This window comes from Ceratotherium simum, chromosome 8 (genome assembly GCF_057802395.1).
Source record: "Ceratotherium simum simum isolate JZ-2026a chromosome 8, ASM5780239v1, whole genome shotgun sequence".
NCBI classification, from domain to species: Eukaryota; Metazoa; Chordata; class Mammalia; order Perissodactyla; family Rhinocerotidae; genus Ceratotherium; species Ceratotherium simum.
Window position 1 is genome coordinate 15,368,284 of NC_141907.1, and position 21,699 is coordinate 15,389,982.

Here is a 21,699-nt window from a genome sequence, read left to right on the forward strand (position 1 = left end):
AAGTCAGCTTTCTGTGACCTGCATGCCTGTATCCAGCACCAGGAGATTACGGCTATTAGCCTTATTACCAGTTTTTTTTTTTTTTTTTTTTTTTCTTTATTTCAACTGCATCCTTGATCACACGGGCTTTCTCTCGGCCACCGTTTGCAGGCTCCAGGTCTGGTCATTTCACTTGTCCCTCAGATACCACTGAGCTCTTCCATGGCTGTCAATCACAATTAGCATTAATAACGCCGTGGTCTCCCCCTGTGTTCCTCTCCTCCAGCTGGGCTTGAATGCGGGCTTCCCCACAGCCACAGCCCCCCAGTGCAGCACGGAAGGAAGCTCTTGACTTTCATCTAGCCTGATTATGCAGGTATGAGTTTCCCATGGCAGCTGGCTGAGATCTCCGTGGCAGCTTGCCTCCCCCCGGCATGTATGCTCTGTCACCAAAAGGCACTTTTAAGTCTTCCTTTGCTACACATCCTTTATAGCTCCTTGCTAGACAAAACAATTCCCTGAGGCAAAAAAGGACAGTGAAGGGGGGCAGGGTGTGGGGAACCACAAAGGAATCGAAGGGGAGGAACAGGAAGAGGAGTGGGCAACAACCTCCCTTCTCTTCAAGTACCCTAATTTAGCACGCTGCTATAAAACTGCTACAGGGGACTCAAGAGTTTGCAGAAGAAGGAAACCACCATTTACCAAGCCTTTATTTAAAGAGGTAATTATATTGAATGCTTACTACTACCCTGATACTGCAGCGCATGTTTAAACTGCATCGACTCATTAAAAGTTGACCATGAATTAATTTGATGGTCACTATTATTTTCTTGTTTTACCCAAGAGTAAACCGCCAATAGTTATACCACCTAATTAGTGAAGATGGGGGCTTTTATTGTACTCCTCACACATGAAGCTTTCTCTTCCCCACATCTACAAGTTTATTCAACCTCATGGTAAATCTGAAATAGGCATTATACCCTAGTTTTAGATAAAGACTCTGAAATTTGGGAAGTTTGCTGTTTATTCCAGTACATGTATGAATGTACTATCCTTTCAAAGGAACTGTGGTATCCTGCAGAAAAATACAAGAAGTAAAATTAGATCCTCAAAATGTAGAGAGTTGCTACAATTTTAGACAGCAGGTAAGAGATGAAAAGGATTCAAGTACACATATGTATAGCTCCAAAACTCTCTCACCTTCCAATACAGCCTATTGACTCCCAAAAGGAGCCTAGCCAAAGGAGAACAAGGCAGTCTCAGTCTAGTAGGATATTTCTGGGTGAAATTTTTGTTAGGTGTTATTGATTTGTAATAGTTCTCACTAGAAGTGGTCATATTTGTTAGAGGACTCAAAATTATTTGAGCCCCTACCACAGATATAGGCGCATATGCAGCAAAAAATGAATGGAAAATCTGACAAATAACAACCCATTCCATTAAGAAAATAGGAATAAAAGCATTCTTCATTTTACTGGTCATCAAAATAAGTTTGTATTGAAGGGATCAGGTGGGCAGAGGTATTTAACAGGACCTGATCCTTGAGTTTTAAATTGTTACTTCTGGGTACTGGCTTTCTGATCACCAATATGCGGACCCTAACTAAATAAGTACAGAAAGGAAATAATGCTGCCTGGAGCAATGCCAGCTGAAAGCGAAGGGGAGAAAGAAATTAGAGCACCTACTGAGTAAGCGAGAAAACCTGCTAAAAGCCAGATTTTCAGGTTAACATATGATCATGTTATTGGAGCATTTGATATATGGTTAATAAGGCCTGTTTTGCTTTATTGTAGCCTTTTTAAATTCCTATTTCCCATCATATAGTTGACTTGTATATGACTGAAATTTGACACCACCTTCACCATCCCATCCAGGTAGGAGTATTTCTTGCTTTATTTTTTAATGGGCAAATCTAATCCAGTATTTTAAAGGAATTATTTACAGACGTCTCTAGGAAAATTCATTTACCTGTCCTTTATTCATTTATATTCATACCAATATCATAGCAATTACCAATATGCATTATCTTGGATTTTGAACATATATTTGTTCCCTACTAAGTGATGGAGTTCCTAAAGGAAGAAACTCTAGTGTTATAATCTCTTTTACAAGTTTTTAGCTTTGTTCAAAGTTGTCAATAAACAATTGATAATTAATTAATTAGCTAAGGCATATTTTACATTGGAAAAGTACTGAATGGCTTGTTGGCTACATTGTTTAAAGGACAGAGTTTACAGAAGGGAAGGAGTGGGAGTGTTTGATATATTCTGCTTGCTGGTGGAATCCGTTCTATGCTCCAAGTGACTAGTTGCTTATGGATTGTGTCAAAGTGTTCTCTTCTTGCTATCTGGCTTTCATCGGGGTGTGGTCAATGTGAAGCACAGGCAGGTGTCAGAAGGAGGGAGGGGAATGAGGTAAGAAAATCTACTGCCCTGGCTTCCTTCCTGTGGGGTCACCACAGTTGGATGTGTCCCTCTACCATAATTCTTGTTAACCCCTGATCCTTTCCCTATCTTGCTCTTGCAGGGTTCCATAACGGCCCCCCTCCACTTACTTCTTCAGACCCAAAGATGGGAAAATCCGCTGCTGTCATCGGCCCCAGGATTACTGTACCAATCCACATTCTATTCTCTATACCCATCTACACCCTTGAATATAGTCCTTTTACTAAACTCTCCTCAATTATCTAGCTCAGGAATGCTGTTTCTGGCTGACAAAGAAGATATTAAAAATATTTAAAAATATCACATGTAACACAACAATTATTTGCAGACTGTCCCTGTACGGCAGGTGAATTGAGGTAACATGAAAATATAAAAAACAAAAGCTGTCTCTTTATAAATTAAAGTTGAAATTCGAAAAATTCAGGTCCTTAACGCATGGCTTTCTCTAGGTGGCCCCAAATAATAACTTTCATTTTTTTGTCCCTGTACTTCAATGATATGATTTGATTTTTTTACTGAGTTGGGCAAAGAACTAAGTATGGTTATATGAACATAGCCAAAATTCTCAATAACAGCAAATGGAAAAACTAAAGGGTGGTAGAAGTTGAAACCACTACTGTCACCACTATACGTTTATAAAGTCAGCTAACATTTCTAAAGGACTTTTTCTTCCCAATATCCAATTCCACAATGGACTCAGTATAAACAAAGATCAAGGCACAGATAATCACACTCCAAAATTTCAATTCAATTTTATGAAATCGTCTAACACAAATTTTAGTCTTTTTTCTCAGCTGTCTTTCCTGGATAATTTCCAGTGTGTTATGAAGACAAATTGAAGAATCCAATTGAGAAGTCCCTCATGAATTTGTAGAATTTTTCATTAGGAAGCAAATAGAGGTGCTTTGGTTAAGGAGTAGAGAATAATTTTTTTAAGTGTGATGAAAAAACCTTGATTAATAGAAGAGGAAATTATGCATTATATGGAAATACATATTAACTGCCTTTAAGAACTATTAAAGTGTTCTTTTCCAAAAATATGGAGAAAATACTTCACTGATAATGAAATAGACTGTGAGTTCAATTTATGCCAGATTGACTTGACTTTTATCCAGTTAGCTAAACTAAATTTATTTCTATTGATACCATTTCTCTTGTTTCTAGTTCCACATATTCCGTGTGCTACTATTTTGACAATATAAAATTTAAAATTGTCTTCTATTGAATCAATATATGTGGTTGGGGGGATTTAATTTTCAGGCTATAAATATCAAAGTTAAGTAGTAATTAATCAATTTACATTCTTTTATTTCCCAAGTACTTACTATTTTAGGTAGAAATAATACACTTGTTTGTCTGACTGTCATTAAATGCTCAGAAAATATGCAAATTCTGTAATTTTTTTCAGAATATGTCAATAAAGTAAGCATTTATTGAGTAACTTACTTTTTATTAGTCATTATTCAGAAAATACATTATAGTTCTTACTATGTGCCAAGTAATGCCTAAAAGAAAATACAGAAGCCAGATCCTAAAAATATTTGCACTGTAATGAAGAAACAGAAATATAACTAGATAACATAGTATGAAGAGCTTCCAGCTAAAAAAAAGTATATAAATAAAAAAATTATATATGTATAAAGTCATAGATTTAGATCAAATATATCAACTAAAATTATAATATAATATACAAAATAACTAAAGGTAAGGGCGATTATAATAGTTAAGCTATGTTTGGTAATAAACAGTCCCCATCACCTATGTGACCTAACGTGACTGCATTTTATTTCTCTCTCACTGTATGTTGAATGCAGACTAGAAGGTTGCTCTAGTTATTACAGACACCCAGGGGTTGAGGTAACAAAGGCTCGATCTTGACACATGCTTTAATAATCACCATGACCAGGGCATCCATGACAAATCACACACTGAATCTGAAAGCTTCTATCTGGAAGTGACACATTTTACTTCCCTTATGTCTCATTGGTCCAAACCAGTCATATGACCACACTTATCTTCAGAGGATGTGGAAATTCACAATGTGCTTAGAATAAGAGAACTGAAATATTTGTTAAGAGCCCAAATGTTTAACACAGTGTTAAATCTGAATGTATGACTCAGAGAAAATTCCACAGGAAGGGTAATACTTGAAATAAATCCTAAAATAAGAGAAAGCATTTTTCCAGGAAACACTTATTAGTTATTTCAAAAAACTTTTGTACCCTGATCTATTCTATACGTCCTTTCAACTTATTATTTAATAATTGTGATAATAAATAAGGATGTCTTTATAATTATTAGCCAATATCTTTATACACATAAGAATTTTCTACATACATACATATGCTACAGATATATGATTTGATATGTTTAAAAATTCACTGGTATTTAAAAAAATTTTTATGCTGTGTCCATTGTCACATATACACACTAACACCAATGGTTTTATAAGATTACAAGTATGGGCTAAATTATTTTTTGAGAAGAATCGGTTTTCTCTCACGCAAAATATTTCCTCCTAGTTGCTTTGTTCTATGTCATTTTCAAAGCAAAACTAGATGCTATGATTTTGATTTATTTATTAAATGACCTTTCCGAGTTTTTTGATGTCCCAATGTACTGGAAGCCCTTTATAGAAAAAATAAAGGATAAAAATAAATGTACAGATAAAGTATTTTTCTTAGATAACAGAAAATTATGTTTTGCTCTTCTGAAATAGAATTTGAACTTGAAAAAGTTGGTGCTTCTTCAAATTTCAGAACTAACAGTGTAAAGTATACTCTGGACCTGGAAATTCAATTTACCAGTCAATTTAATAATGATCATTAGAAGGTAAATATTTTATTTGAGAGAATTCATCTGTGGAATGAACTGTTGATATATATTTTAAATTGATCCAAAGTAAATTTCAAATATAACAGTAGAAAGATTTTCAAAGGCTGTAGATTCATGAGAAAAGAGTTGCAGTCTTATTTCTATTTTCCTTTGGAAGATAATATTTGACAGTGGGACTTTTGGTAATCTATTCAGAGTTTTCTTTAAAAGCCATTCTCTTATCTTTTTTTCCCAACTATTCAAAAAAAAATTGCTGCCAAAATCCCACCAGTTTTTCCAAGGGAATCAAGTTGATTTCCATCTTCTACTACAGACACAGCTCCCTTTTCTTTATGAAACTCCCTCTTCTCACTTTATTCCCTATTTTAATACTTGTTCTCATTTCCTCCAACTATCTGCTTCTCTTCTCTCTAGTCAGACTACAATTTCCTGCCTGAATATCCTGACTTTTATTTTTTATTTTAATTCTATCTTTGGGTTTGCAAGTTTCCTCTCTTGTGTTTCAGTGAAATGTTACTGGTTTCTCTTTCAAATTCCTTGGTGAAAAGAAATCAGAAATTTCAAGTCACTGTCTCCTGGATACACTCAGAATATGTGTACACAGCCCTTGGGATGCTCACGAATAAATATTATTGTACTTATTGTACAGATGAGGAAATTGAGGTTGAGAGACATAATAATTATAAGAAAACTAATTATAATAGTTAAACTCTTTCTATCTTCTAGGCATTGTGATATGTCTGTTACAGGAATTATGTCATTTAATCCATACAATAGTCCTAGGAGCTAGGTTTTATCTCTATTTTATAGGAGAAAATGAAACTCAAAAATATTAAATAATTGGCCTACAGAGTGTGGACTCTTAACTATTACTCTATAAAGAGGTCCCCAAAATGGTATTCACAAAACGAGTCATAGGAAATTTACCATAATCTCTATGATTTTTATGAATCTTTATTTCTGAATTGAACTTAGCTCTAATATCAGGTTCATATATCAAAAACCAAAATATGACATGTGGCATGTTGATGACTCCTGAGGTAAAGATGGTTTCTTAATTTTTTTCAGGCTGTTATAAGAAAATACCACACACTGGGTGGCTTATAAACAACAAAAATCTATTTATAACAATTCTGAAGTCAGGAAGTCCAAGATCAAGGTGCCAGCGTGGTTGCATTCTGCTGAAAGCCCTCTTATTAGTTCATAGCTGGTGCCTTCTCTCTCTGTTCTCATATGGTGGACAGGGCAAGGGATCTCTCTGTGGCCTCTTTTATAACAACACTAATCTCATTCATGAGGGTGGAGCCCACATGACCTGAGCACCTACTTCTCAAAGGCCCCACCTCCTAATACCATCATCTTTGGAGGTTGGGATTTCAATGTATGAATTTTAAGAGGACACAAATATTCAGACCATAACAAATGGGAATTTCACCACACAGGTAGTCTAATAGTTGGGATCATCACATTTTTTTCATTTGCTTTCAGCACATTGAGATGCATCATAGTTAAATTACCAATAGTTAAATGAATTTACAGAATATATCATTTTAAATACTATTATTTTTTAATAATCTACTTCGTCATGACATAGGAAATGATTATAAAATGATATTTAGAAAGTTTTAGAAGTTTGTTGGTCTTTTCATGGCAAAGAACTTATGAGAATTATCCACCTTCAAGATAAACTGTGCAATTTTTTTCACTTAAAAGATGCAAGTGTTTCAATTTGCTAACATTCTTATGGCATTGTAGACATTAGCTACATTCATACCCTTTCCATTTAACTCTGCGTGGCTTTTACTATAGGTGGAGAGTAGTTTCCAGTGCCATCATGTTGGACTTGGTTATGTGACATTCTGTGCTTAATGTAATGTTAGTAAACATGATATGGGCTTAACCATGTGGGTATAATTTGCCTTGCCCTTGTGAACTCCTATGACCTGCTATAGGAAAGTGATATGAGTAACTCCTGATTAAAAAAAAATAATTAGCAAACATATGCAACAGAGTTGACCCAACCCACAGTTCAGAGCCAAGACTAGTTGATCATAAATCAGAGCCACAACTGACCCACAGATTCTATAAATATTTGAGATTGTCAAGCAGCAAACCTAATACAGATATGAAGTTGTAGTCAATGATATGCTGACTAGCAGATGTTTTTGAAAATATAAACACAGAAAATCTGTCCCTTCAAGAGAAATGAGTAGCTACATATTGAGAATGGCATCCTTAATAGGACTTAGGGAATTTACTATTATACTTTGTCAAGTTAGACCAGGGATTCCAGTTCATACTGATATCATTATTCTCATAGACACTGATTCAGAACTTGACAATGTTTTTATAATGTTTAGTATACTAGTTATTCATGAAACTCTTCTTCATTTTGCTCCTGTGAATTTTAGTCAGATCCCACATGGTGGGTTCCCAATCCCTTCCTCTTTTAATCTATAATGTCTTTATAACTTAAATAATTCATGTCTCTAAGTCAATTCCAAGTGCCCAAGCAGGTAAAATTTTATTGATAGCATTGCTTTTGTATTTTCCTCTGTTTATATTAACTTCCTTTTTTCATTCCAACAATCATATTGGAAACATATATGACATGTAGATTATGAATGGGGGCTCTGTAATTAGACTTTTTGGATTCAATCACAATTACTAAATCTTGTTAAGCTACAAATGCTTGTTCTTGCATAGCTTAATATTAATATTTGCCTCTATAGTCATTGTCACTGCTACACGAGTCAATATCTTTCTTAGCACAGTGGTTGGCACACAGTAAGTGCTCAGTGGGCAGTGTGGGAGACTGTGGGAAAGGGGGACTATAAGTCAAAAGACAACCTCTTTGGTTTAGCATCCAAGGACCATCACAATATGGTCCAAACTTGCCTTAAGAAATATATACTACCAGATATACTGCACCATCCTTATACACTAAATGCCATTCAGATCATTCCTCCTTACACTGGTATGTGCTTATTTATTCTGTCTATAATATCTTTGTTCTTCTTTCTTTAGTAGCTTAATTTCTCTTCTTTAAGATTCAACTCATATATTACCTCCTCTGAGAAACCCTCTATGATTCATCTGTGAGGCATTAGTCATTTCCTCTTCATTATTTCTGTAATTATTTTTACTCTAATTATGAGTCTCTATGTGAAACACCCATCAAATGGTCAGCAACAAGAATGTTTGAGGTCATTTTCATTTGCCTCAATAACACTAATGCCTATGACCATGCTCAATATGTATTTATTCAATGAATGAATGCATGCATGTATGCAAAAACAAATGAGAATGATTTTTCACTTTTCATGAAACAAATACTATCATGAGAAGCATCCCGACATATTTGTATTTCCTGCCAAAATAAATAAACACAGAACTTTCCATAAATTTCATTATCCTTGGGTCTATATGTCCAGAGATCTCTGAATACCATAGAAACCCTTCCAAGTATTCTTTTAAACAATTTTAAGTGAGTTCATCCATTATTTATAGTTATATAGTTTCAATATGTTGGATCTTGTTATTTTACTCAAAATGGCTCTATCAGTCTGTCATATTTGACATCTCAGGTAAATATTAAGCATTTTAAGACTGTCTGTGAATTTTGCTGTTCTTGCTATACTCTCTAAATTGGATATTCTCTATCCACATTTGGAGAACACAGTTGGATGTCTTTACAAAGTCTTGAATAATTTTTATACTAATTTAACTGTGATAGACTAACTCCAGCATCTAGATAGCCTCAATATTTTTAGTGTTCAATGAGGCATTTTTCGTCAATGTTATAAAGCTTACAAAATTCAGAAATGAACATCTGCTATTCTCTCCATCTTCACTAAATAAGAAATTCAATTCCAGGAGAAAATCAGAAAACTCTCCAGCATTAGGTGCCTCTCCATATTGTCTTTTATTTCACTGATGTCTGCAATTTAAATGTGTGTGTAGAGTTTAATCATAATAATAACATTGTCAGATTTTGTACTTACTATGTGCCAGGCATTGTGTAGACTTTAGGTAAAATACTCATTAAATTCTAAGTTGACACTAAGAAGTTGCTTTCTTAATCTTCATCATATATAGATAGTTGGATTTGACAGGTAGATAGATAAATAGATGTAAAGTCTCAGATAAATTAATTTGCCTACAGACATATTTAATAAGCATCAAAACCTGGCTTTGAATTCAGTTCTGAAATATTTCAAACCCCTTAATCATTTCACTGTACCATATGGCCCTTTCTGCTATTTTGCACTTAAAAAGAAGAACTTAGTTGTCCACTTAAAGTAGGTAATAAAGTATTTCATAACCAAGACAGTTCCAGCCATATATATATATACACACAAACACACACACACACACACACACACTGACTGACTTTGGTCCCCATTCCCCAAACTTGGCAAGTCTTGATATGCAGTTATAATATACCAGGAATAGCCTAGAAGGCCAGAGGGTAATTTTCTCCTGATGTTCTTTTGATATAGGTGAGCAGGGAAAGCAAAAAAGATTTCAGTCTTCCTCTTATTAACCAAATGAACATCTGAGCAACCTGCTTGAAACAAAGTCTGTGATGTAATTTATGTCTCTTAGCAAAGCTCTGCCCAAAGCACTGTTAAAAAGATGAATAAGGATATTATTACTAAAAGTTAACAAAAATATAGATCCTTGATACAATAATTTAAATAGAGTTCATGACGTAACTTAAGTATATGATGAGTGTAAAATGGGAGAACAAAAGTGATGTATTTCACATATGTTGATCAGAATATTAACTTTTATTAAAGTGGATATATTTAAATAGTTTTACTCACAACTAGTCTAATAGATGACAACCAATGTAAAGTATCATATTAGCTTAAAAATTTCATTAGCATAAAATTAAACATAATTTTAAACTATTTTAAAGTGCAATATAAAATAGAGTTCAAAATTCAGTTTTGCTATGTGCCAGATATATGACCTTGGGCAAGTTATTCAACCTCTTAGTGTTCAGTTTCTTCAACTTAAATTAATAATATCTACTTTATAGCATTTTTGTAGGGGTTTCATGAATTGAGAGAAGTGGCCAGTATATTAAGGACTATATAAATGTTAGATCTCGTTTTCATTCTTTATTAAAGACCAGGCCTTTTTTCTACACCATGATCTCCAGCCACATTGACTGGGTGGGGTGGATGAAGACGATGGTATGCAAAGGATAATTTCTAGCCCCTTTACCAGGACTTCTCTGGCACCAGGAGTTTTCCATGAAGGCAGTCACTTTTCCTTGGAAGTTCTTGCCTTTCAAAATTAAGCAGATTAAGACAATCTTCTAGAAATCAAAAAACCAGTGGGAATAGGTTGTCACAATGGGAAGAGTATACATATTATAATCCAAATGACCTACTTTCCAATTCCATTTCTGAGTGTGATCTTAGATGAGTAACTCTGAATTTTGGTTTCTTCATCTGTGAAATGGTATTTGTTTAAACTGTTTTTCAAGATTATAACATGCAGAATCTTAGCAAAGTTATAATATCTGCCAGAGAATTTGATATCTCTTTTTTGATTTCAATATTCCTACTCACCAACTACTGTCCTCCCGAACAACCTGAAATTGCATGGCTTAGTGATTTAAATCTTCCCTCTCTGTTCCCAGAGAAATGGGTGTTGGATGGTAGTAATTTGCAGTATGGTTTAGCAGCCGCAGCACTGAAAGAAGCATACAGATCTTGAGTCAAAATTCTAGCTCCTGCACACTCTCATACATTGGGACTTGAGGAAAGAAATAGATTTTTAAGCCATTGAGTAGCCAGGCTGAGTTTATAATAATTATTATGCTTAATCATAATGAAGACCAAATGAGAAAATGTAAGAGAAAATACATTCAAATTTGTAATGTGCTATACAAATGTAATAGATTGGGTTATATTTGCTCGGGGACCCAATGAAGCAAGCTCCATTCAATTGGAATCCAGCAGGCACTGCTAGGGAATATCGCTGTGCATTTGGCACCCTCAAATTAAAACAGGAACTGTTAATCTGTCTCCAAGTATTGTAAGGTTCGTTCACGATTCACTCTGCTCAAGCTTCACTGCTAACAGATCCATTGAAATACATCCCAGCCCGCTCAGTATAGTTTATTTACCAAGCTCACTGCACAGGTTGCATATGATATGGAGTCATCCATTAGGGACACATACTATATTTCAGGCTCTGCTTTTTTTAGCAAGAAAAAATTTGCTGCTATCATGTTTCCAGGTGAAAACTCTCACTTTGTAACGCTATCTTATGTTTATACCAAACAAATGAACACAGACACCATAACACAAGCAACTTAGTCTTTATTTCAAGGGTACCAATTACAACAGTAAAGTCAAGAGATGGTGTATTAGTTTGCTGGGCTGCCATAACGAAGTGCCACAGACTGGGTGACTTAAACAACAGAAATTTATCGTCTCACAGTTCTGGAGGCTAGAAGTCTGAGATGAAGGTGTCAGAGGCCTGGTTTCTTCCCAGGCCTCTCTCCTTGGCTTGCAGATGGCCATCTTATCCCTGTGTCTTCACCTGGTTCTCTCTGTATGTGTCTCTGTGTCTTAATCTTCTCTTCTGATAAGGATATCAGTCATATTAGCTTAAGGCCCATTCCAATGACCTTACTTTAACTTAATTATCTCTCTAAAGACCCAAATACAGTCACATTCTAAGGTACTGGAGGTTAATTTTTGGAGGACACAATTCAGCCCAAAACAGATAGTAATGCAATTGCAAAGCAAACCCTTATAAGGTAATTTGATGAACTATTTTAAAACATCTTATACACTTACTTAAATAACAAAAGTTCAGCAAACATTTACTAAATATCAACTTAGGGCAGAAAACTACACTGTCCTCTGAGAAATAATAATGTGGAGATACACGTAAAATTAAAATCAGAATTCTACAATTTTTAATTATCTTCATAACCACCCTAAGATATTATGCCATTTTAGGAAAAAGTAAACTGAGGTAAAGAGATTAAGTCACTTGTTCAAAATCATATAAGTAGTAGGTGGCAGTCCTGATAATCAATTCCAGAACTATTGAACTCCAAAGCCCATAATTTTTTGTTTTATTTTTGTTCTACTAAGCTGATTCTATAGGAAAACATAAGGAGGCTGGAGTAACCAACCATTATTAAAGAATTCAAAGAATAAAATATTCACAGAGGGATTGGTTTCAAGGGTAAGCTTTAGAGTATGACCTTAAAACTCATACCCATGAACCACTGCTCTCCCAAACGACCCTAAATTGTGCAGCCCATCGGTTCAAAATCTTTTCTCTCTGGGCCCAGAAGGATGGATGCTGGGCAATAGAACCTCTGGTGTGGTTTAGCAGCCAGAGGATTAGAAGATGAATCCAAAAATTTCAGAGGGTGGCAAGAAATGTGACACTACAAGCTGAAAGGAGAGAATGAAGAAATCATTGGCCTGGGAGGACAATGGTGAGATCAGGAAGCAAGGAATAACCTGGCTCATTGATATGCCTAGAGAAAGATGGTGTGAAATGACCTCAGAAAAGCAGCTCAAGGACACATTTTGCAGGACATCGAATGCCACATTAAGGGATTTGTATAGCAGTTTCTAGGCCAGTGGTTCTAAACATTTGTTGTGCAAAGGGAACACTTGGAGGGCTTGGGACCCACCCTTAGAGTTATTCATCTTGTACCCCAGAAAATTCTGAGGCCAGGCTTCCAGATGTCACACACCGAGAACTATGTCTGTAAGCAGTGTGTAGCCAGGAGGAGTTAGTGAGCAGGAGAGTGACAAACACTGGCAAATGAGGATTGAGAAGCTGGGAGGCCAATTAGAAGATTATTTCAGCAGATGTGAAGGTGATTATAAATTCCAGATATTTCACATTTTAATACACGTAGAGTGTTCTTTTATTCAACTTAATGGAAGGAAAGTTATTTGTTATTTTAAGCAAAGATTGAAACTGTGTTCAATCCCAAATAATCTCAGAAAGCATTTTAATTCTCTGTAAGCATCTTGGCTGCTTATCGGATTGTTTTTCCTTTAGCTTAAATCTAATAAGATAATAAAGCCACTAAGAAAGGATTAGTGATCCCCGACCTGTTCCTCTAAGATGTTTTTACCACTAGTATTATGAATCAACTGAGCTGATTTAAGTAAAATAAACGACATCCTTTACTTTGTTTAATCTGGCAGTCAGGAAGACCAAGGTCTTTCTTAATGTTCCTGCCAAAGTTTCCATTGAGTTCAAATCAGTTCTCCTCTTGAAGGAACATGGCTTCCTTTTCTAGTAGTCTGCCCTGTTTCCAAGAGCAATTCTGGAAGAAAGTGAGGTGGCCAACTCAAGAGCATAAGTATAAAATTGCCCACAGATACAGGAGCCTCTGTTAGTCAGAATGCTGTCGCAATAAACGCTTCTAGGTAACTAGATTTTCTCATTAACAAAAAGTTACCTAATCATGTACTTCTTTTGGTTCAACTCATGTTTAAAATCATGAGGAAGAGAATAATTTCTATTCATGTCTATAATTGTCCTATCAGAAACAGCACCTACAAGAGTTTCCCCCAGAATGGGTACTCAAAACAAAAGAACAACTATTGAACTGGACTTCTGTCTTCATATATTCAGTCTAGTGAATAATATTCAATCTCCTTGTAGTAGAGAGATTCTAGTCTCTCTCCTCTCTATAGCTCTATGAATATCTTCTATTAATAAAGCATTGCTATAATTATGGAAATAATATGTTTTTCTAGAAAATTTAGAAAATATAGACAGCAAAATAAAAATATCCACATTCTCGCTAGAAAGAAATAAACATTTTTATAAAATATCCTTAACATATTTAGTTGTTGAAAGATATGCATTTTGGTTTTTTGCATATCTTTAAACCCATATATTCAAGAATACATATATGCATAAATATGTGTACAAACATGCAGACACATATCCCTATGTACGTAGTTTATGATACAAGGCTGATGCCCATATATGACTTTTGCCTAGTACAGCAAGTTTTAGCCGAGGGGTTTTTACATGGTATTACTGATTAGAAATAATAACTCCCTTTCAGCCTTATATCAAACTGTGTTTCATTAAAGATAATGTATCCATTAATTCATTTACTTATTTATTCATTTATTGACTCACTGCTCTATCTAAAACCCTGTGGTCAACATTGTTGGGAATATACATATGCAAAGTGCACACTCTCAAGCCTCAAATAGTTAGCTTATAAAGCAGTTTCTAGGCTTGTGAAAGAGTCAGTTTTGTCTTTTACCCAAAGCCTCCCAGTAGGGCCCGCGCAGTGTACATAACTCATTTGCTGAGAAGGCTTATGATTCTTCACAATAGGGTGGGAATTCTCAAGTACTAAGGAAAGATACCAAAAAACCTTCGGTTTCCACTGTGTGGCCTGTATGCTTCTCGTGTTCTTTCAAGGATATTTTGCAACCACGCAAATCAGAAATGTCTCAAGAGCGAGTTCAGTCTTTAACATGCCTTTTATTTGAGGACTTGGGTGACAGATGGCTGTATACATAAGGGAAGAATTCAGGAACTGGAGAAGTTCTTGGGCCACTCAACAGCAAATATTTAGCCTTTGGGAGAAGAGATGTATCCTCATTCTCCAGTGGTTACTTACTGGGCTTATGGATCCTGGGGTTCAAGAAAATAGATAATCATTCTATTTTTATTTTTAAGGCCAGAGAGAGTAACAAACAAAACACTGACTTCTATACTTATCAAATAGTACTGTCATGATTTATTTACTAGTGTTCTGGTTGAAATAATTTTTTTAGGCTATTAGACTTTTTTGTATCTGTTCAATAAAATCATTTTTGAAATGAATATAGCTGATTTCAATTTGAACTGGTTTTTGATTTTTTGTTTTATTTTAGAAGCTTGGTCCAATTTTTGTAGTTTAGATTGTTTGAGGACTTAATAAAATATTTTGTTTCAATCTGATTTCTGCTTCTAGATTTCTCAGATAAAACTTGGAGGTCACTTTATTCTGATTTGTCTTCAAAGATAATGCCATACTAAAAACTGAGAAATTTTCTATTGAATTGTGTAGTATGCTTTTGAATAAAATTCACCATTCACTCATTCATCCAATAAACACTTACTCTATGTATGTCTACAATGCATCGGATTCTGTGTTAGATACTGGATGCTGGACTAGTTGAATAAGATATGATCATTCAAGATAACACAGGACAAGAGGCTTTGCATGAGTATGCATATGATGCCAGGAAAATACAAAACATGGATAGCTTATGTAAATGTATGGTATTCTGGAACTGTTCTTTGAAAAGAATAGGATGCAGGAAGTATGGCAAATGAACTACCACGACATGTTTGGGAGCTATGGAGTAGCAGAGTATGCTAGGTGTAAAGACTGGGCATGTTGAAGTCATGAAAGGAAAGAGAGTTAGGAAGGAACCTCTGTGTTAGAGGAGAAGGAGAGAGCCAGATGAGAGGGGTATCCTAACAGGAAGGACAGGCAGAGGGAATTTGGGGAGGGCAGCTACAAGGTTGGGGGAATTGGGGGTTATTCCTTCAGACCTACCTTAGGGAAGTGAGAGCCTCAGGGAGCTGGCTGATGCAGGTGAGCGCTTTGTGGCACACCTGGTACAGAGGCAAGGCCCAGAAAATAAAGGTAGCTAATGTCATAATAATATTTTTATTAGAACATTCTGATTGTAACAATAACTTTTTTTCATCAAAAAAAAAGTCTTTGCAAGCTATGCCACAAAGGTGCTATAGCAACTGTGAAGATACTGTTTCAATCAGTTTCATATTCAGGATTTTGGTCCTCATTAGACTTTTCATAAACAAATATGATAAGGTGATGATAATTAACAATAATAGGATTTGAATCATGCTTCTCTACAATTTTCTCATGCTATTCCCTTTTCCTGGAATGACTTTGCCCACTATTTCTATGTGAGAAAATTCCTGCTCACCTTTTAAAACTGATTTCAAGATCAGTGTTCTAGGGCGCCTTTTCTTGATTCCTCTTCCCCCGGCAGCCACACCCTTCCTTTGTGCCCTCTAATGCTACATTCATACCCAGTTCACTGCAGTTGCACTGACATTGCGTCTGGCAGGTTCCTTCACTGATCTATGAGATTCATAAGAAAGGGATAGTGAATAACTCATCTTTGAATGCCTTATGTCTAGCTTATGGAATAATATGGAACAGAGAGTCAATCAATGCTTGATGAAAGCATGAATGAGTCTTAAGCCTTTCTAAAGAAAGATTGGCTCCCTAATCAATACTGTTTTACCTTCTTTCTCTCTTGGCATCAAAACTGTCGTCAATTGGATTATTTTAAAATACATTATATGCTCTGTTTTCACAGGGTTATTAAATAATGCATGTATATTGTCAAAAGTTTAAGAAATTCTGAAGAGCAAAAGGCAGAAAAAACATACCAGAATCCTACCACCTAGAGATAATCAATGGTAACATTTTGGAATACGTGCTTATAAATTTTTAAATTTTATTGTGGAAAGGTCGATTTTGTTTTGTTTTGTACCGTATGTGTCCTTGGCAACCAGTTTAATTAAACTTAATATATCAAGAAAATGTCCAGTTTATTAAAATTCCTTCCTCATTCAATTTTCTAATAACTGCATGATATTCTATCATGTGGGTGTGTTATAATTTACTAGCCATCTTCTGTTTTAGGACATCTATGTTTTGTTTTGTTTTTAAAGAACCTCTTACTGTAAAACTTAAGGATGTGAAGAAGATTCTGTTACCTATATCTTTGATTGCACCTATAAATGATTTTTTAATGAGGTTTATGTAGAAATGACATTGATAGGTAAAGGGAGTGCCAGAATTGAAGCCTTTTGCATATATTTCTAAACTGCCAACTGGAAATGTTAAATAATTTATACCACCATCAGCAATGACTAAGAACATGAATTTGCTTAAATAGTTTTATATTATCATTAAAAAAAAGTCAATTTGGTGAAATAGGCATATCATTTTTAAATTTGCATTTTTCTAATGATAGAGAAGTTTGAGTATTTGGATATTTCCATATTATTAGACAATTATTATTCAGTGTTCAATTATATGTTATAATTATACAATTATTATAAATTTGCGAATTTAATGTTATCTATTGAATTGCTGTCAATTGTTTATTTATTGTGATTTCTATTATTTATTTATTTATTTATTTGTTTTGTGAGGAAGATCCGCCCTGAGCTAACATCTGACGATCCTCCTCTTTTTGCTGAGGAAGACTGGCCCTGAGCTAACATCCACGCCCATCTTCCTCCACTTTATATGGGACGCCGCCACAGAATGGCTTGCCTAGCGGTGCGTCAGTGCGTGCCTGGGATCCGAACTGGCGAACCCCAGGCCGCTGCAGCAGAGGGCGCGCACTTAACTGCTTGCACCACCAGGCCGTCCCCAGTGATTTCTATTTTTTAAGATAACTGTAATACATTGCATAGATTTTCCCCATTTGCATTCTAATGCTGATGGATTGGCCACAATTCACATAACAGCTAAATAATGGAAATGACACTGGGTATCCTTGTGTTTTTCTCTGAATTCCAGTCGAATGTGAATGTCTTTATAGCATTATTCATAATTTATACCAGCTTTAAAGCTCTGAGATAGATTATCTTCTCTCTTATAAGGAAATATCATTTATTCTTGTTTCATTAAATTTTATTTGGGCATAGATGATGCATTTTATCAAATATTTTATACATTGAACTAGGTGTAATATTTTTGTAACTGAAGAAATTAATGAAATGAATTTACTCCCTAATATTGAAAAATTTGGCATATCTGAGTAATTTCCTACATTCTTATGGTTTTCTTATTTTTTCAGTGAAATGAAGGACAAATATTTGCATCTATAGTCATAAGTGAGTTTGCTCACTCCTCTTCTTTTATTGAGATTTCTTTGTCATGTTGTGACTTCAGGGTTGATTGATAGGATCAGTCCTGTGACATAGAAATTTGCAGACTCTTTTACTCTTTGAATTAAGTTAATACTCTGTGGGTTAGTTAAAATTATTCCTTTTTAGAGATAGAACAATCAGCTACAGTTATTACCATCTTATTTCAAGCCACTATCACACTTTGCTAGTATTATTTCAGTAGCCTCCTAACCAGTGTCCTTACATCCACCCTTGTGAGCCTACATTCTATTTTCCACACAGCAGCCAGTGACCCTTTCAAACACAAATCAAATCATGCCAATCTTTTGTTTAAAATCCTCCCAAGGCATCTCATGTCACTCAGAGTAAAAGCCAAAGCATTCCTACCATGAATTCAGAATTTATAACTTGTACTGCAGAAAATAGTACTGGTTACTAGTCAGTTTACTGAATACACAAGTAAAGCATGAATGTAGCATGGTTAGGAGGAGGTATATACCACCCCCTGCAGCATTACCCCTTATTCATCAACCCCAGATAGAACTGCCAGAGAACTCACTCCCTCTAGAATCTCAGTATATCTATTCAATGTTATCTGAATGTTACAGGGGTGGTGGTGTGGTGTTACTATAGGAAATGTAACTGGCCATGGTATATGCTATAATGGAATCATAAACTAACATAAATATACACATACATGTATGCATGTATGTATCTATATGTATATATGCGTGTGCATGTATGTAATTTTATGAAAGCCACACATGCATATGATTTTAAAGAAACCCACATGAATTGTAAAATATTAAGTCTGGGCATATTTTTTCTGCATGAATGTAAACTTGAAAGTTATTTGGCTGAAAGAAATCCAACCCAAACAACGCCACACCTGATATTCATAGAATTCCCTACCTCCATTATGTTTGCTTCTCTCCTCAGCTGGATTGTTTTGGTCCAGTTACGTCTCTGCAATTAATTCACTTCATATGACTGTAAATCACAAGCACATTGAATCCAACTTAGACATTGAAAATATCTTGCTTTTTGAATACATATGGAGTGACGTAGGATGTGAAAGTGTAATTTCAGGTACCTCTTCATCTCTTTACACCTAAAAAGAATGTTAGAATCTACTCAGTAACTCTTATTAGTATTGTTCCTTTCAAATTATAAAATGAAAGATTAGAATTACAGACATAGAAAAAAAATGCTGGTTTTCATAGCAAGTTTTCATTGGCAAATTGCCTGAGAATACTACTATACGTAATCTTTGCTTTGGTCCTGGAATTTGCCTTGGATAAAATGTTTAATTATGAATTTCCATTTATATTTTCAATATTTGAGTATTAACACTACAAAATTAAGGTCTCCCAATCCGTTCCACTATAAATTATACACAGCATATAGAACGGCAGGTTCTGATCTTATTATGTTAAACCTGGTCAACAAAAACATAAAATGTCCTTTGTATGGACAATTTAGGGGTTATAGATGATCGATTTGGGTAATTCAGCCCTAAAGCCTGTAAGAATGAAATAAAAATAGGCTCTTCTGAAGCAGCGTATCAACATAGAGTAGACTTGGCTTAACCCGTGACTACGTGCATGCCAAAAAGAGTGTTTCTTTAAGAAAGAAACTTTCATTGATTTGTTTTTATGCAATTATATTTATATTTATCTCATTTTCTGTAAACAATATAGGAAAAATTGGAGACAATAAATATCTTCCTACTGGATTGGAAGGAGGAGGGAGAAGATGGTAGTGAGGAAAAGATGGACTTTTCCCCAGAGAACTAGGTTCTCATTTTTCAATAAATATTTATCAAGGGCCTACTCTGGCCAAACTGTGCTACAGTTAAGTGAGGCAAATATGCATAAAAACAATAATAAAGTAATAAATTGCTTTAAAGGATCTAGAAATAAATGCAGGAAAAGTATTTAAAAATTAATAAATAAAGAGCCCTGACATCTCAAAGCCTTGCCACGTGAATACTGCTTTAACACCTGGTGTGTTTGGCTACAGAATGTTGTCAGTCATGTTTGAAAAAGTAAAAAGAAGTTCACTATCTGTATTTCAGTGTGTTTTTGTAAGATTGTGAGCTCATGCTCAGTAAGTGTTTGTTGAATGAATGATCACATGAATGAGTTGATAGATAAGTTATGACTACTTATCTATGTGTCTTACCACTGTTGGGTCTGTTACTTTAACTTTGTCACTACTGTCCCTTTAATGTTTGTTTTTAGCAAGATATTGTTTTGAAGAATTTTTAAAAATGCTCCTTTTCCGTGTAGTGAAAAGTGCATTGTATGGAGAAACAGGTTTCTAGGTTCTAGTCTTGGATTTATAAATAGCACTTTCACTTGGACAAATCTAACTTTTACAGCTCCCATTTTCTTATGTGACAAATAAAGGTTTGTGTGGATATTCTCTATGAAACTTTAGCACTTGGTGCCTCTACAAATTCAACAAAAGATAATCCAATATTACCCTTAGAAGGCTAATGAATATTCTTAATTATTAATGTAATTTTCAGTCCTGGTATTTAAGTTCATTTTTTATTATAACTTTTAAGCATATTTTCACAATTGAATTTTAAGAGGAAATGCTTTTCTTAAAATAAAAGACTTAACATTGTTCTATCATCAACTGCGCCAATCACTTACAGTCACATTAGGCAGTGACATTGTGGATGCTCCTGTTTCCACGGGGAATTGAGTTGGCTGATTACAATGTCCAGACGAGAAGGCATTGGTATCATTGTACTTTTCTTTGAGTCTTCTCTTATTTTGGAAATTAGTTGGGTAATCTGATATACATACATGTACAAATAACATACATATTTGTTTGACTTCAAGGACATACACACAATTTTCTTTTTGTCATCAGTAGAGACATTCACCGCATGAAACTGATGAATGGGCAAGCTCTCAATGAACATCAATAACCTCATGTCAGGTTTCTGACTTGAAACAGTTACCTAGGCTTAGAAGTTTGTCTGGGTAGAGCAAAAAGGGAAAAAGATATTGATCAAAACGAAAAATCATAAATATTTGCAATACAACATACTAAAGTAATAGAACAAACTGTTTAAAGTAATTAAAATCACACGAACGTCACTAATTGAAATAAGCAAAGCACCTCTGTAGTTAGTTGTCATATTTTTGCATTCAATTTTTGTTGGAGAGGTAACAATTCATTCAAAAAAGATTGAAATCAAATATCTAACCTATTACTATGCATTTATTTTTTGCAGATAGAACAAGACATATGTTTTTGTTTTTTGAACCAGTGACAATATGTTTTAATTACCCCCAACAGTTTCAGTTTAATTTCATAGCATGTTTTAAATTCTTTAGAAATGATGATATCTTCTAAGGGTGATAAATGATTTCAAACACGTTTACTTCTCAGTTCTCATTTATCAATCAACACGTGCACAGTTATAGGTATTCTGAGAGCCAAACCATTTTTGCAAGTTTGACGATTCACTGATTCGTTGATGGTTGAAAGTGAGAAC

At 34.8% G+C, this 21,699-nt stretch overlaps 1 long non-coding RNA gene across 1 annotated transcript; it reads left to right on the top strand.

Annotated features, from left to right (window-relative positions):
* Nucleotides 1-556: 556 nt before the first annotated feature.
* Nucleotides 557-3,775, top strand: LOC147916402 (uncharacterized). The gene is made up of 3 exons (XR_015552979.1): nt 557-700; nt 1,773-1,853; nt 2,506-3,775. It is a non-coding gene; the product is annotated as an uncharacterized LOC147916402 (long non-coding RNA).
* The last annotated feature ends 17,924 nt before the right edge of the window (nt 3,776-21,699 follow it).